The sequence below is a fragment of the Pezoporus occidentalis genome, unplaced genomic scaffold (genome assembly GCF_034315485.1).
Source record: "Pezoporus occidentalis ecotype Australia unplaced genomic scaffold, CSIRO_AGI_Poc_V1 ctg22, whole genome shotgun sequence".
In the NCBI taxonomy this organism is placed as follows: domain Eukaryota; kingdom Metazoa; phylum Chordata; class Aves; order Psittaciformes; family Psittacidae; genus Pezoporus; species Pezoporus occidentalis.
Genome location: NW_026914072.1, coordinates 2827336 through 2841997, shown reverse-complemented (window position 1 = coordinate 2841997; position 14662 = coordinate 2827336).

Sequence of the window (14662 nt, the reverse complement as noted above, 5' to 3'; positions counted from 1 at the left end):
TGTTAGACTGAACACGGCAGAGAGCAGTCTCCTCCTATTTGAGAAATCTCAGCCTAGAATGCATTCTTAAAGATGGATGCCTAAGCACTATCTTTGAAAAAAAAAAAGTAACCAGGGATTATCAATTCATTCCTGCGGAGGAGGAAAGGAGGAAGTACCAGCTCCTTCAGACTGTGCCCAAGCTGTTAATGGTCTCATTCAGAACGATGAAAACCTAGTACCTTTTCATAATGAGGAGGTGCAACCAGGTTTCTCCCATCTCCATGAAGAGAGCTAAAACTTCAGTTATTCTAAATTTGGAGGGAGTACTCTCATTCCTTCTTACTGAAGACACTGTGAAGAGTTTCGCTGGCTCAGAAAGAGATAGCGGTGGACAACTATGAATCCTCGAGCAGCCAAAAGATCATTTACATGGGAAAGGGGAGCCCTGAATTCTAATCTGTGTTTAATTTATAGATACTTGAATCTGTGTTCCATTTTTTTTTAGCTTGAGCTAGAGAAAATGAGTCAGCAGAAGGAAGTTAAAGTACTGTCAATCAGCAAAGCTTTTGTCATGGGAGATATGAGGACTTTCCAGCAGAAGGAATTAAAGTGTATTGAAGATTTTTGAATGAGTGTCATTTAGATAACATAGGATATAAAAAATCATTTAGTTCTGAGAAATATTTTATTCACAGCCTGACCCAGATGTCAGATTATCAAGATTATCAAGATGCTGCTTCCTGAAAGGGCGTAGGTTTGATGTAGGTTCTTGGCTACTCAAGGCTTTTGGGGACTATGCACAATTCTAGGAGAAATTTAGATAACAAGGGGAAAATCTATGGACTAGATACCTCTAATAGAAATGTTTAAGAGGCTGAGAATAGTTATTGATGCTTGAACTGGAGGTTTGAATAAGAAATTTAGGACAAATCTAAAGAAATAAGCAATTACAGCTTCCAGGCCTCCCTTTTATCAAAAACTCCTTTTACTTTCCGTGTTTCTCATAATCTTTCAGTCTCAAAATGGATGACAGATGCTTTTACCAGTCATTCATCTCAGCAAATTTATTTTTTTTTTCAAATTAGTAACCTTTAATAAACACACCCCTGTAATTTGCATTGATAATCCTTTTCCCTAGAAGAGTGGGTGTTGCTGCAGGAACATGTCCAAAGGTTGCCCTCCAACCAGTTACTAGTGAAAAAAGCACCATGCCAGTAGCTATTATGACTCAATAATAGATTCAAATCTCTTGTCATGTGTTAATATAGGATAACAACTCCCTTAAAATTTTCATTAATAATGAAGCACCTTAACAAAATACATACAGAACAACAGCTGCTGTGAGCTTCTAGTAGATACTGTTTCTTCAAGGTCTCTATTACATTAGCACTCAAGACACTGCATCCCAATCTTCCAGACACCCAGGCAAAACAGAAACAGGCCCAATTCAAATGCTGACATGTTCAAATGAGTAAATGGGGTTTCAACAGTACGTTAACACAGATATACTGTGCCTTTGTAAATATGGTATTGTTACTGCATTAAATACTACATTGGCCTGACCAGAAAGTGGTTAAGCTCAACTGAAGTAAAAGCGGAAAAAGCCCCTTTGATCATGTTGAATCAGAGGCAGTAAGTTTGCTGTACTGTGTAGCAGAATCATTGTAACTGGTGGAGCTGTCTAGCCTAAAGAAGTGACTTAGCACTGATAAGCTTTTATCTTGGAATAGGAGTATCCACTTTTGGTCTTGAATAAACAGTCTCTTATTCGTGCCTTATTTTATCCTGTTGTTGATCTTTATGTAGATGAACTGTGGTTCTTTATGTCCACATGCAAGCATCTGTTGAGAAAACCTATTGATTCAAAACTGTTTTCAGAAGAGTTACCAAAATATGGTTCTTTCTTTAATGTTTAGAAAGTCTGAAGTTCAGCTTTCTCTTTTTTCAACCAACTATTCATTTCCATGTTAAAAATTTACAACCTAATTCTTAGATACATAGATTATTTAATTTCCACCCCCCATTAAGAGAAGCTGATTCTATCTTGCTCTCAGAATTTGAAGTTTAGGTTTGGAGAGCTGGAGGTAGTAATAACTCAAAGAAACAGGACAGTAGTCATTTTGCTTAGATAATGACATAGAGCATATGTTTCATCATGTAATTTAACTAATCTTCCCTTACCCAAATAATTTGCCACAGACAAGGACAGCAAAACCAAAGAGACTATTTGATCTTCATTTGTACATGTCAAACCTTTTCATTCACATATGTCAAACATGTACCTTTTTTTCCTCCTTTTTCCCCAGTTGTGCATCTTTCCCTGTTGCCCTGCAGCAGAACATGGGTATAATTTAATAAAGACACTCTGTTTTTCCCTGTTTATTGAATACGGTTGTCAGTAATATTTATGGAGGCAGCAGGAGTAACCTTTTCTTGCTGTGTTAGCTTGGGATGTTATGTGCAAGCATTTTTCCACAATGTCACTTTGTTTGCACACCAGTAGATTAATAGATTAATCTGCATGATTACTGTAAAATGGCAAGCACTGAAAGTGTTATCTTAAGTTAAAGAAGCAAGTTACTGCCATTGCTGATAGTCACTGAATAGTTACCACCAAATAATTAATTTTCATTGGCTTTTTTTTTTTTCCACAGTAACTATGCAATTAAATTGTGTGCAGAGCGTTATTTCAAGATAGGTGTACTGTTCAGCTTACTTGAGTTATGCAATACAGGTGTTCTGCAGTTGATGAAACATCCTGTAACCTGAGATCATTGCCACTGATTTGGGTGGAAAGATACCCACTTCGCAAAGTGGCCAAGGGTGAGTAACCGTAGAGAATAAACTGTTCTCTCTGGAAAAGTACAGAAGAAAAGAGAAAAGTGAGAGCACAGAGTGAAAAGGAGTGTTAAAAAAACAGAGGGATGGCTTATAGCCTTGTGTCAGTGAAACTCACGGAAACTCCAGGTTTTCTGGATTTTACTAAGGCTTTTGATACTGTGCCTTACAGCATCCTTCTGGGCAAGTCCAGCTCTGATGTGGGTAGGGTTACGATGTGCTGGGTTATTCTATTCTGTTTCAAGCCTCAAAGTATCTGGCTTCCTTACATGAGTTAGGTCAAGACACTGACTGGGCAGAGCCATGTTTTCCTTATCTGTGAAAGAAGGATAAAATTCCTTTCTGCTATGCTCTGTAGATTGTGACCAACAGAATAGGTCCTCATGCTCTATTGAGACTGCTTAAATGAAGTTAATAAATAAATGCAATACTGGGGTAAAGGGAGAGGAATATGCAGAAAAAAATAGAGAAAGGAAATTATAAAGGAAAAAGCAAGCCTATTGAAAAAGTCAAACATGACAAAGACTTAAAGATATCAAGAGGATATTAAGACATACAGAAACAAAAAAGAAAACATTCAGAAAAATTATAGGGCAAACAATTTAGAACAAGGGTATCCAAAGGACAGAAAAATAGCAGAGCTTAGAAGAATATTTGCTTTCTAAATATGGCTGGTAGATAAAACAGTGGTTGCATCATGAAACAATTAGTACCCTGTGGCAGACCATCCCTTTTCCTATGCTGGAAGAACAATTTTCTTTCCTCTGTAATTGCTTGCATTTCCCTGTGGTATAGCCAAACGCTCTGGACTCTGAGATAATGAGAGCTCCGCAGCACAGAAATCCCTAAGAAGCAGAGCAGATGCCTGTGAACCCGAAATACTCGCAGAGAACTGTTACTCATAAAGAAAGGTGCCTTGAGAGCCAGTAAATTTAGCACTAATTAAAGTGGCTGATCAGCAGCTTTGAGAAGTGTGGTTCTAGTCTTCCACAGGACTGTCAGAGATTGCTTTTACAGATTGTTTCAGTGTATGTGGTGTATTTAGCACATCATTCCCTATTCCCTGGAGCAAAGGTGATTACTTTTTTTTCTTTTCCTTCTCTATGGAAACTTCTGAGATTGAACTGGTATTCAATGGACTTTAGGATTTTGTTGGTCTTCCCTTATTCACCTATCATGGCCTAGATACTAGGAACAAACATCAGCCAGCAGTGATTGAAGTGACTGGTTTTGACTTTCTTTCTTAACCTTTGTGTTGATGCTGAGTCAGCTCATTCATCTTCCCTCATGCTATTCTAAAAAATCCAGAATAAGCAGAGAGAGATGGTACCAGTGTGACACCAGCTCTTGAGGTAGGGAATGGCCAGGGGCTTCCAGCACAAAAAAAAATCAGTGAGACCTGTATGAAGAGATACAAAAAAAAGAGAAGAGCCACCTTTGGGAGAAAGGGCAGCAGCTGTGAGCTGCACTCTCCTGGACAATGTCTTTCATACCTGGCTGGGAATTATCTACAATTTTGACATTGAAGTATCTCAATCTCAACAGGATCCTGTTGATTTTGGTAGAAACTTGACAGCAATCCAAGGAAGTCAGGTTCAGAACCTTTCAGAGGACTGAGGCTTTGGGTTTGTGTTTGGGGTTTTTTGCTTTGTTTTTTTGTTGTTGTTGTTTTTTCTTTTTTTCTTTTTATTTTTATTTATTTTGGTTTTGATTAATTTGTTTTGCTTTTTTGGGGGGGGGGTCTTTTTTGTTTTTGTTTTTTGGGGTTTTTTTTTAGGAAGGCAATTAAATAAAAAGAATCTTATTTTGGAGATGGATAAGGAAACCCCATGAGGATTAGCCCGCATTCCCTCTTTGCCGGGATACTGCATTACTTTGTAATTACATTAACACTTCCCAAAATTGTGTCTACTTTTATCTGCCCATATCTCATTCCACACATCCAGTGCCTCTGCTAATTCACACAAATTCCATGGTGCAACGACTATGCATGTGAAGCACATACAAAAGCTACACATTTGTTTTGGTTCAAAAAAGTGATCCAGCAGGGTACTGTCTGTAACAGATTTCTTGAAGGCAGAACACCAGTTTCAGTCAGATGAGTTTAAAAAGGTTCAGTACAAATTATTTTGTTTCTTCCCTGGGGATGGCACATCAACAGCCTGGAAGCAAAGTCCGGGCCCTGGCTTTTCAACAAGTCCCACAAGAAGGAATAATCAGATCAGCTTGTTTAAAATTACTGCTGTATGGAGTGGGAAAGGATGGCAGTTTAGACTGGGTCTGGAAGGATTTACCAAGTTACTGCTGCAATGTGTAAACACACCTATACCTTGCTTTACTATATCAGGGTAGGAAGAAAAGTGACCCCCAAGCATTAAGAAAGCGACTGTGCTCAGTTTGTGCAAACAACTAATAGAAACTATAAACCAGGATATTCGTGTACAGCATGCATGGATTTTTCATAAAGAGCAAGTATATAAACAAATTATTCCTTATTTGACCTAGGGAAACACCACTCCCACTCTGCACACAATTACATCTTTTATGTTCTGCATGAAAGAATATACTGCAAATGAATCTTAGTACAAAGTTTAAATAAAGAATTACCAAGTAATAATTAACTCAGCCTGTCATTTATTATGATTAGACACTAAGGTAAGGTCAGTAATGCTTCTCAAAGAATGTACTTGTTTTAGAACAGGTATGACCAGTTACACAGAGGTCTCAAAAGACACAGTGCTCTCCTCCTGGCTTAGTGATGCACTGTGTATTCATTTTTATTGCTGGTTTTGACCCAATTATCAATCTCACAGCCAAGGTGACATGCTAAGAGATCCAAGTCACACCGACGTTATGAGTCACCCTGGACTTTCACCTCTCCTGCAAGGTTTAACTAAGGATCTCCTCTCTTCTGTGATGAAACACTTTTCACTGCAGGACAAAGTATGTTACTGTAGTTCCAACATGAGGACTCACAGGTTACATTTTGTTCCCAAGGTCTATTAATGTGGGAAGCTCTTTTTTCTGCACAAGTGGCCAACCAGAAGTTAGTAACAACTAATAAATCAGACTTAAGTATGGATAAATCACTTTGTTATGTACTAAGAAACATCTTACAATGGAAATACCTTTTGTTCTAAGTTCCTCGTCCAGATGGTGTTTTGAGAACAAGCCATGTAGAGTTGTACATATACAGTTCCCCAGATCTATTAGCACTCCTTTATATTACTAGGCAGCATTTGTCTGGTGATGAGATTCTGTTGAAGCATCCCAGTGCCTTCCCCATTGCTTAGTTCCCCACAGTGCGCTGCAAACCACCTACTACTGAAGTCTTATTTTGGGATTTTTGGGTTAGAGATAATTCTAATCTTACAAAGTCATTATTTACTATTTATATTATAGTTGCACCTAGAAACCCCAACTGAAAGGATTTAATTTCAATTAGGTGTTTTGCAAACAATAATAAGAAAGAGTTCCTGCATCAGAGATCTAACAGCATTATCGGCCAGGATAAAAGCAATGGATAGAACAGAAAAACCACAAGGTGGGAGTGGATGGGAAAGACTGAGTAACTGTAAAGAAAACAGACTTCACTACAGCTCCCTACTTGCCTAACCGATGGGCATGTTTCACGAGCATCACAGCAGAAAAAGGATTTGAGGAGGGATTTAGAGGAGGATAAGACATCAGCTTTACGGATTTTGGCAAGGACCAGTTTCCGCTGCTAGGTACTGCAGCAAAGAAAAGATTTAAGACTTCTGTCTGTCACTGACAGAAACGCAACTGCTTAAGAAGTTGCACTAGGTGACCACCCCTCACTTTAATAAATTAATTGCCGTAACTTATGGTGAAAGACGATTTTGCTAATTGACTCAAGCCTATTTAACATCTATAAACTGGAAAACAGTTTTAATTTTCACCTCCTGTGAGTACACATAATTACATCCTTTCTTTGTTGTTTATCCTGCAGTTGATCATGCTCCAGAAGGGCTGGAGTCCAGAAAGTATAACTGCATGTCGAAATGCAAATTGCACAATAATCACCATCATAGAGATTTAAAGGGAAAATTATGGGATTTGTTATAATCTTGTATGGCTTTACAGGACATTTTAAAACAGCTAATACAAAAATTATTTTTTGAAATAGAAATATGTCTGCATTTCACAAATATCTCAAGTTTTTTCCATTATGTGTTGAACATTGTTTCTTATCCAGTTAGTTTTATATTTCCAGTGGAGACAATTGCAGTCTGTGTTAAATACAGTTGCTTGGAAGATGATAATATGATATTATTATTATTGATGTTATCTGATTTATGTTGCACTAAACCGTCTAAATTTAAATCAAGTTAAATCCTCACGAATATGATAATTAAGCTTTCGTAGAGTTTATCTGTGTGCCACTGGCAACTAGAAATCCTTTCTTCCCCTCCATTCTCCATTCCCACTGACTCTCCAGGGTCCCTGGATGCTATTCCAGGCCGACTGTCCATCCCTTAAGCCCTGATGGAAGCCTCCCTCTCCCGCCAGTCAGATACTTTCACTGACCCATTCACCTTTAACCACATATTTAGTTCAAGACCAAATTTTTTGGCTCAGGTTCCCTTTACTAATGTAGCCAAGTAAGTAACAAAGCATGATGCTGGTCAAGCTTTTCAGCAGCTGAGTCTAAAAATGTGTATGCAGATCTCTTCTCCCCTTCCCCTTTATTTACATCTAATCCATTCCTTTTACGTTTTGCCATGTATTTCCTACTGCTTAACTTCTGTCATCAATCTTTTTTAACTGATGAATGACTTATCCATACAATATGCACCAGTGCAAGCTCCAGTCATTGTCTGCACCATGCGTTCTTGCTACTAAGTATTCAAAGCATATATTTGGTCGTTTCCTGGCTTTCAGTCCTTATTAAAAGACAAATAAAGACTTCTGATGGACTATAAATAGCCTGCTAAATCAACCTCTCAAACACCCCATTACTTCAGCTGCACAGTTCCAATAATTAAGTCTCCTACTTTTTCTCGGCCTCAATTACATTGTTTTCACTGACACCTATAAAGTCTTCTTTCAGGAAATGGGAAAATTAACCACTATATTTATTTACATCCACATAAAATAAAACCTAGCTAGAGCTGTTAAAGCACCTGGCACAGGTTTAGAAACATAATTACAGTATCATAGAATCAGTCAAAACACCAGCTGCTCTTTCTCTTCTGTATCTCTTCCATCAGCTACATATCATTCACTCTTTAGTGAGAAGATTCAGCAAAGATTAGAAGTCATCCTAACCCATATCTATTATGCAATCATGTCTTTACTTTGCTGCTATAGCTAAGCATCTCTTACACAAACTTTGGAAAGAGGCTATGGGGAATAAGTAAACAAATAACTTCTACAGAAGAAATATTAATGTCTTCTTCTAGCGTGTAGCCCTGATTACTGCACCGATGGCATAGTTCTGCAACTTCTATTGCTTAGAAACTACTTTCATGTAACTTTGAGAAGTACATTGAACAAGTCCATCCTTCCCACCAAAGTGAAAACCAAAGAATTAATCATCCAAATAAGATCTAAAATAATTCCTACTCTATACAATTTTTTTGATAGGTAGCAAAACGTATTTTTAAAGGTCAATAGAGATGTGGAATGCAGAATTAAATACTGATAAATCAGGATAGAACTGGCAGTTCATACAAGAGCAAGTTAACAGCCTGGTGCTGTAAATAATTACTACTCTAGTAAATTTAACATTCATCAGTACAGAAAGAGAGGCATATGTTCAAAACCTGGGCCATTTTTATATAGATGGATGAAAAAGGATGCAACACTGTTCTTCCAGGCAATCTGTCAGGCACTGGCTACTGCCCACTTAACAGTGGAGGTATAAGTCAACAGGTAGCCTTACAGGACTACCTCGGACATTTTTGGGCCAGCCAGGACATTCCTGCTGATCCAATATGGATTTGCATCAGGTTGCATTTTGGCAGTTACACATTCAGAAATGAAGGACAGCCATGGCAAGATTTTAATTGTCAATTAAATGCACAAGTAGTTTTCCAGGAATGAGTATTCTGTACATTTACTTTAGAGGCTCTTCAGACGGTGGGAGGCTGGGAAAGAGCTCCTAAGTAAACACTAGCACTAGCAGGACTGAAAGCAGGATTGTTGTGTTGTGTCAAAATGTATACCTGAAAAACATGAATGCAATCCAGACATCATAGTAAATGGGTACTACCCTAAACTTAGAATAATACAGGAACTATCTGTGATATTTAAAAATCAGCTCCTTGTGAAATATTCGATACATCCAAGCTATACATACTCTTATCATGTATTTTATTAGGAACAATTTATTCTGCAGTAGGATTAGTTACAGTATTTAACCGTAACATACTTTCCAAATCAGCTAAGCATTCCCTGCATTAGCATGAAAAGTTACTGCATTTTCTCCATTTGGTGATAGAAAAATATGGGCAAACCTTTCTCAGTAACATTAGTAAAACCATGAAGCCTTGATATAACTAAGGATTGGAGTGCAAGAAAAACTCTCCAGGCCTGCAGTTGGACCGTATGCTCCAGGTCCTTTCAAGGGACTAAAAAATCTGACTGATTGCTTGGGTGGCTGTTCAACTTCCCTAAATATAAAGTTTAGCTACAGCTCTACAAAATCCAAGATTCCTCTCCACACCATTTTTTTTTAATTTTATTTTATTTAAGTGAGCTAAAACCTGATAAATATCTATCAACACGCAGTTCATCAAATAGCAGTGTGAAGCTTTGGTATATCAAAGGGCAAGAGATCATAGAACAGGCATTTGTCTAAAATGCAGCCAGATATTCCAAACAGCTCAAGGATAATTTTTTCAAGTTCAGCATCCACCTCTATAGGCAAATTTTCAGAAGTGCTCAAAGCCATGCATGCTAAAAGTGTCTAAGAATGCTGCTACTTGTTTTGGTTCATAAAAGAAGCCAAACTTTTTGAACAGCCTGTCCACTTCGAAATATTTCTGCTAAAGGATATTACAGTATCCCTAAGTTATTATTTTGGGTTCGGTACGTATCTGTAGATCTCTAGAAAATAATCTTATTGTAAACCCAATTTTTTTGCTAGATGAAAAGCAAACACAGTCACTTTGGAGCAATGCCTGTTGTTTTTGAAACGGCTTCGTAGGCAGCCTTTGTATGAAATACTTCATCCTCATTTTTTGGAAACTTTCGATCATAAGGGCATGTCATTTTTCCATCTATTGCATTTATTTATAAAGCAATGGAAAAGGCGCTATAAAAGCATTCTATTTTGTTCCCTTTACACATATGTATCTTCCTAAGCTAATGCCTATTTTCTCCACTACAAGTTCTGCGACTTTTAAAAAACAGAATTACATCTGACATGTGTTAATCGAAATGTTCTGTTGCTTTTTTTGGAGTGCTGCAACTACATCTTACTAAACCCTTTCTACTGAATAAAATATGGAGAACAGCCTCAGAAAAGGGTGTTGACTGTTGTAGTTACCAGTAAGAAAACTCAAGAAACTGGAAGAGAAATAGAATACAGTTTAATAAAAGTCAAGTTGAAGATGCTACACAGATGTTTAGGCATCATCACTGGAAAGGTAATTTCCTGTGAAAATCCTTGTTTCATAGGGATAATGCAGAAAGACTGCACAGTGTGACTACAAATGATCATGTAATGTTAGGCATTTCATCAAACAGCAGAAACTTTTCAACATTTTTTTTAGAATAGCTATCATAATATGACTAAATTCTAGTGGTTTAATAGAAGCCAATTTAAGTTGTTACTCCAAAGATTATTTTTTTCAGGTTTATCAGTTAAACAAATTAACAATGGACTGGGAAGCAAAACCCAAAGAGGGAAGGTAACAGAACATTCATCTGACCCAAAACAGGAGAAGTTTGTGCTGCCTTTCAAAGCTCAAGAGACACTTTTCATTTTGCCATCTCTTACATTTGCTGTTTCTGCTGAAGACTGTACATCAGACCTAAAATGAGTATCAGAAGACTATCAAGTACAAGATTAGTTTCTGACTGAGTAGAAAGGAAAAAATATTTCAATGAGAAAATGAAGCACTCAAACAGGACACCAAAAAAAGGTTGGAGAACATGGGTCTTTCAGGGCTTTTGAGCCTCAATTGGACAAAGTCCTGTACAACATGGTCTGCATTCATAGTTCATCCTTCTCTGCAATGGGGGTCAGAGCAGAGACCTCCTGGGGTCCCTTTCCCACCTTTATGACTCTGTGCTGACCCTGTGAATTCACCTTTCCTCAAGGCTACCAGCCTTGGAGGTGACTTTTCTTCTAGTGGGAGAAGAAATCCATTTGCAAGAGAATGCTTCACTGTTCAGTGGATACCATGGGGACATTGTCTGAGGTATGCATTTCATGAGGACACGTCTCTACACATGAGTGTATGCACGCACAGATACACATGGACATATGGCAGCAGTCAGAGACTGTGTTCAAACCTGGAGGCTTTCCAAGGCCCAAATGTCCATTTCGATGAAAGATTAAGAGAAATAGTTGAGTATTGCTTGGCTCGGAACACCCAGGAAGGAGAGGAACTATTCTGAATTGCCTGCGGGAGTTGACAACTGGGAGCAATGGGGTAAAGTCAGGTAAAGAAAAGCAGCTTGAACATCAGTAAAATTTCCTAACTGTGAGTGTTATTAGGCTGGAATAATCTCCCCTAAGGGAAGCAATAAAACCTACATCATTTGCATCTTTGCAAACTAGACCAGACAAAGCACTGGGAAATATACTGTGGGGAACAATCCTGTAAAATGATTGCACTAATTTTTCCCATCTGTAGTTTCTTCATAGGATTGCTTCATATGTGGAATGTGCCATACTCTTTTTCCTATTACTTTATTCCCTTTCCTGTGGGCTGAGTAAAAAAACCCTGAAGGAAATTATACCATCCTAATTGGAACGTAACTTAGGAAAATTTGCATTTTTATTTAAAAAAAATACATATTTTCTCTTTAAAATATAACCAGTGATAGACACAAGAGCATATTATCTAGGGTAATGACACACTTCAGTACAGTAGGCAATTAGGTTTGCCTTAAATTAATTACTGTTTGACATGCTGCTCATACAAATACTCAGAAGGAAGTCAGTTTGACCTTAATTATTGCCTGTAAATAATCCCTGAGTTGTAACTAAGTAGTGCCTTTTAAAATGTAATTATTATAATACCAAAGTTACAGAGCTCATTGATTTATAATTACTTAACTATTTATATCCATTAAACCACAGCTGTGATAGGTTCATCATGCCTACGTGCACTAGCCTGGAAACTGATAAATTATGGCAAAGAACTTGGACTCACGTTATCTCCCCCGGTTAAATGGCTAAATAATCATTCCAGTCTAGTCAAGGTCAGTAGCAGTCATCAGATGGCTGATAGACTGCGGGAAATGAGCTGGTCACTTTGGTACACATCCTTCAGAATAACAAGGAAGGGAGGAGGGGGTACAAAATGTAGGCACCTCCAGGATCCTGGGCTCTCACCAGCTAATTCAGACAAAAAGCTGCTGCTTTGTGAGTCTGATTTTACACTTTTAGGGTCATAATGTATAATGTTCTATTAGAAGTTCTGGTAACTGTGCTCCTGGGAAGCAGAATACCCATATAATTACGAAATTTCACTTGCTCCTAAACACAGGGTATGTGGTTGGTTGCACGCTTGCATGCAAGGGAGAGACTCATTTCGCTTCTCGTGCCTTGCACCTTGACACAGTAAGAGCATTACACAGAGAGTGTTCAAGCCACATTGTCACGGTTTAACCCCAGACAGCAGCTAAGCCACATGCATCAGCTCACTCATTTCCCCTCCCTCCCAGTGGGTTGGGGTAGAGAGTGGCAAAGCAAAAGTGAGAAAACTGCTGCCTTGAGATAAAGACATCTTAACAGGTAAAGCAAAAGTTGTGAACTCAAGCAAAGCAAAATAAAGAACCCATTCACTACTTCCCATCAGCCATCTCCAGGACAGCAGGGCTCCATCACATGTAAGACAAAAGGCTTCGCTCTGAACTTCCTTCACCGTTCTTCTACTTCCCCAGATTTTTATGCTAAGCATGACACCATATGGTCTGGGTTAACCCTCGGGTCAGCTGGGGTCAGCTGTTCTGGCTGTGCCCCCTCCCAACTCCTTGTGCGTCCCCAGCCTGCTCACTGGTGAGGTGGGGTGACAAGCAGAAAAAGTCTTGGCTCTGTATAAACAGCATAAATCCAAAACACAGATCTATAGCAACTACTATGAAGAAAATTACCCCAGCCAAAATCAGCACACGCACACACGGTCCTCTTGTATATTCAGGTCCTTCTCTGCCACTATCCAGTAATCACCATACAGACCACTCTGTTGTATTACATGGTTTTCTCCATAGTGAGTAGCGAAAAAAAAGAGCTATGAGTAATGAAGCATTTAAAAGTAGTTAGCATGACACACTTTCACTTAAATTGTAAATCCCACCTGTCAAAAGAGTGGAAAAGCCGACACCATTCTTAAATCTTAGCTCTGAGAAACTGAATCCTGCATTTTGCTTTAAAGATCTTATATTTTGCTCAGAAAAAAAGCAGTATTTAGAAATAATCTGTATAGATTTCACAGCATTAAAAGTCTGACTAGGTTTGAATAAGCTGTCAAAACCACCAGCTAAGCAGCATGTGAATTCTGTGTGTTACAGAAATAGACCCTGGAAGGAATGGTAGAACTATGATCTGACCACTCAAATACCCATGCTAGCCATAAGAATATTCACAAAGCAGATCTCAGAAATAAGAGATTATGTGTGTTTTCAGTATTCATATGAATTCTTACCTATTTCTTAAAAATCCAATATATTTTGGAAGCCTGAGAAAACCTGAACTTTCAATGTTACACCATTAAAAAATTTCTACTACGAATTTCTTCAGAGTAAGCCCAAGACACTGAAGATGACAATGAAGATTTTTGTGCAAGCTATGCTTACAGTTTAGGAGTTAAAACAATTAACCCTTTCAGGATTTGAATACTATGTTCTGATCTCAGGTTTTCCTGATCTGTACATCATGGAGGGGAAAAAAAAAATGCCAGCACCATTTGTCTTAATTTCTGTGCTCCTAAAAAAAGATTATGTAGGTTCACCAGTCAGGTTATGTCTAAATTCCCCATGGTAAATGAGACTAAAGAAATGCAAACTATTCTAGTACTGTACAATCCAGATGAAGTGATAATGCCCTGCTTATTACCAACATTCCACAGCAATTAGGGAATCCTGGCAGAATCCTAAATCTACCGGAAGAAAATCAGATTACCTCAAAGTGTGGTCCTGTCCCATCATGTGACTGAAAGTGCAGGATTAAAGGAATCACTATCGAGTGTTTCTTGTGAGCTTTTTAGTTTATAATGAAAAGTGTTGCTTTTTTCAACTGTCAGTTATGCAAATACAACACGGGTCCATGCCCTTCTGTGTATCCTCACCACTCATCAGGCTTTGCAGCCAAACTCTACTCCCTGTTCTACCTGCACAGACCTATTCCTTTCAATCTTTCTGTGATATATCAACAATAGACAAAGAAAAACTTGCTTAAATGTAGAAGCCATCCATTCCCAAGTGTTGATTCTCTTGGAAAGGTGATAAACGCCTCTTATCTATTCTGCTTTTCCAGATAAAACATGAAGAAAATGCATAAATAAAAAAAAATTCATTCATTCATCTATTCACAAAAGTTTCATTTAGCTTCCTTAGCTGCAATGCCTACTGAAGGAAATAATGTTTATATTGCTGGCATCTTGTGATTTTTATTCCTTTTGGCATTTTTTATCTCAGGCTTAGA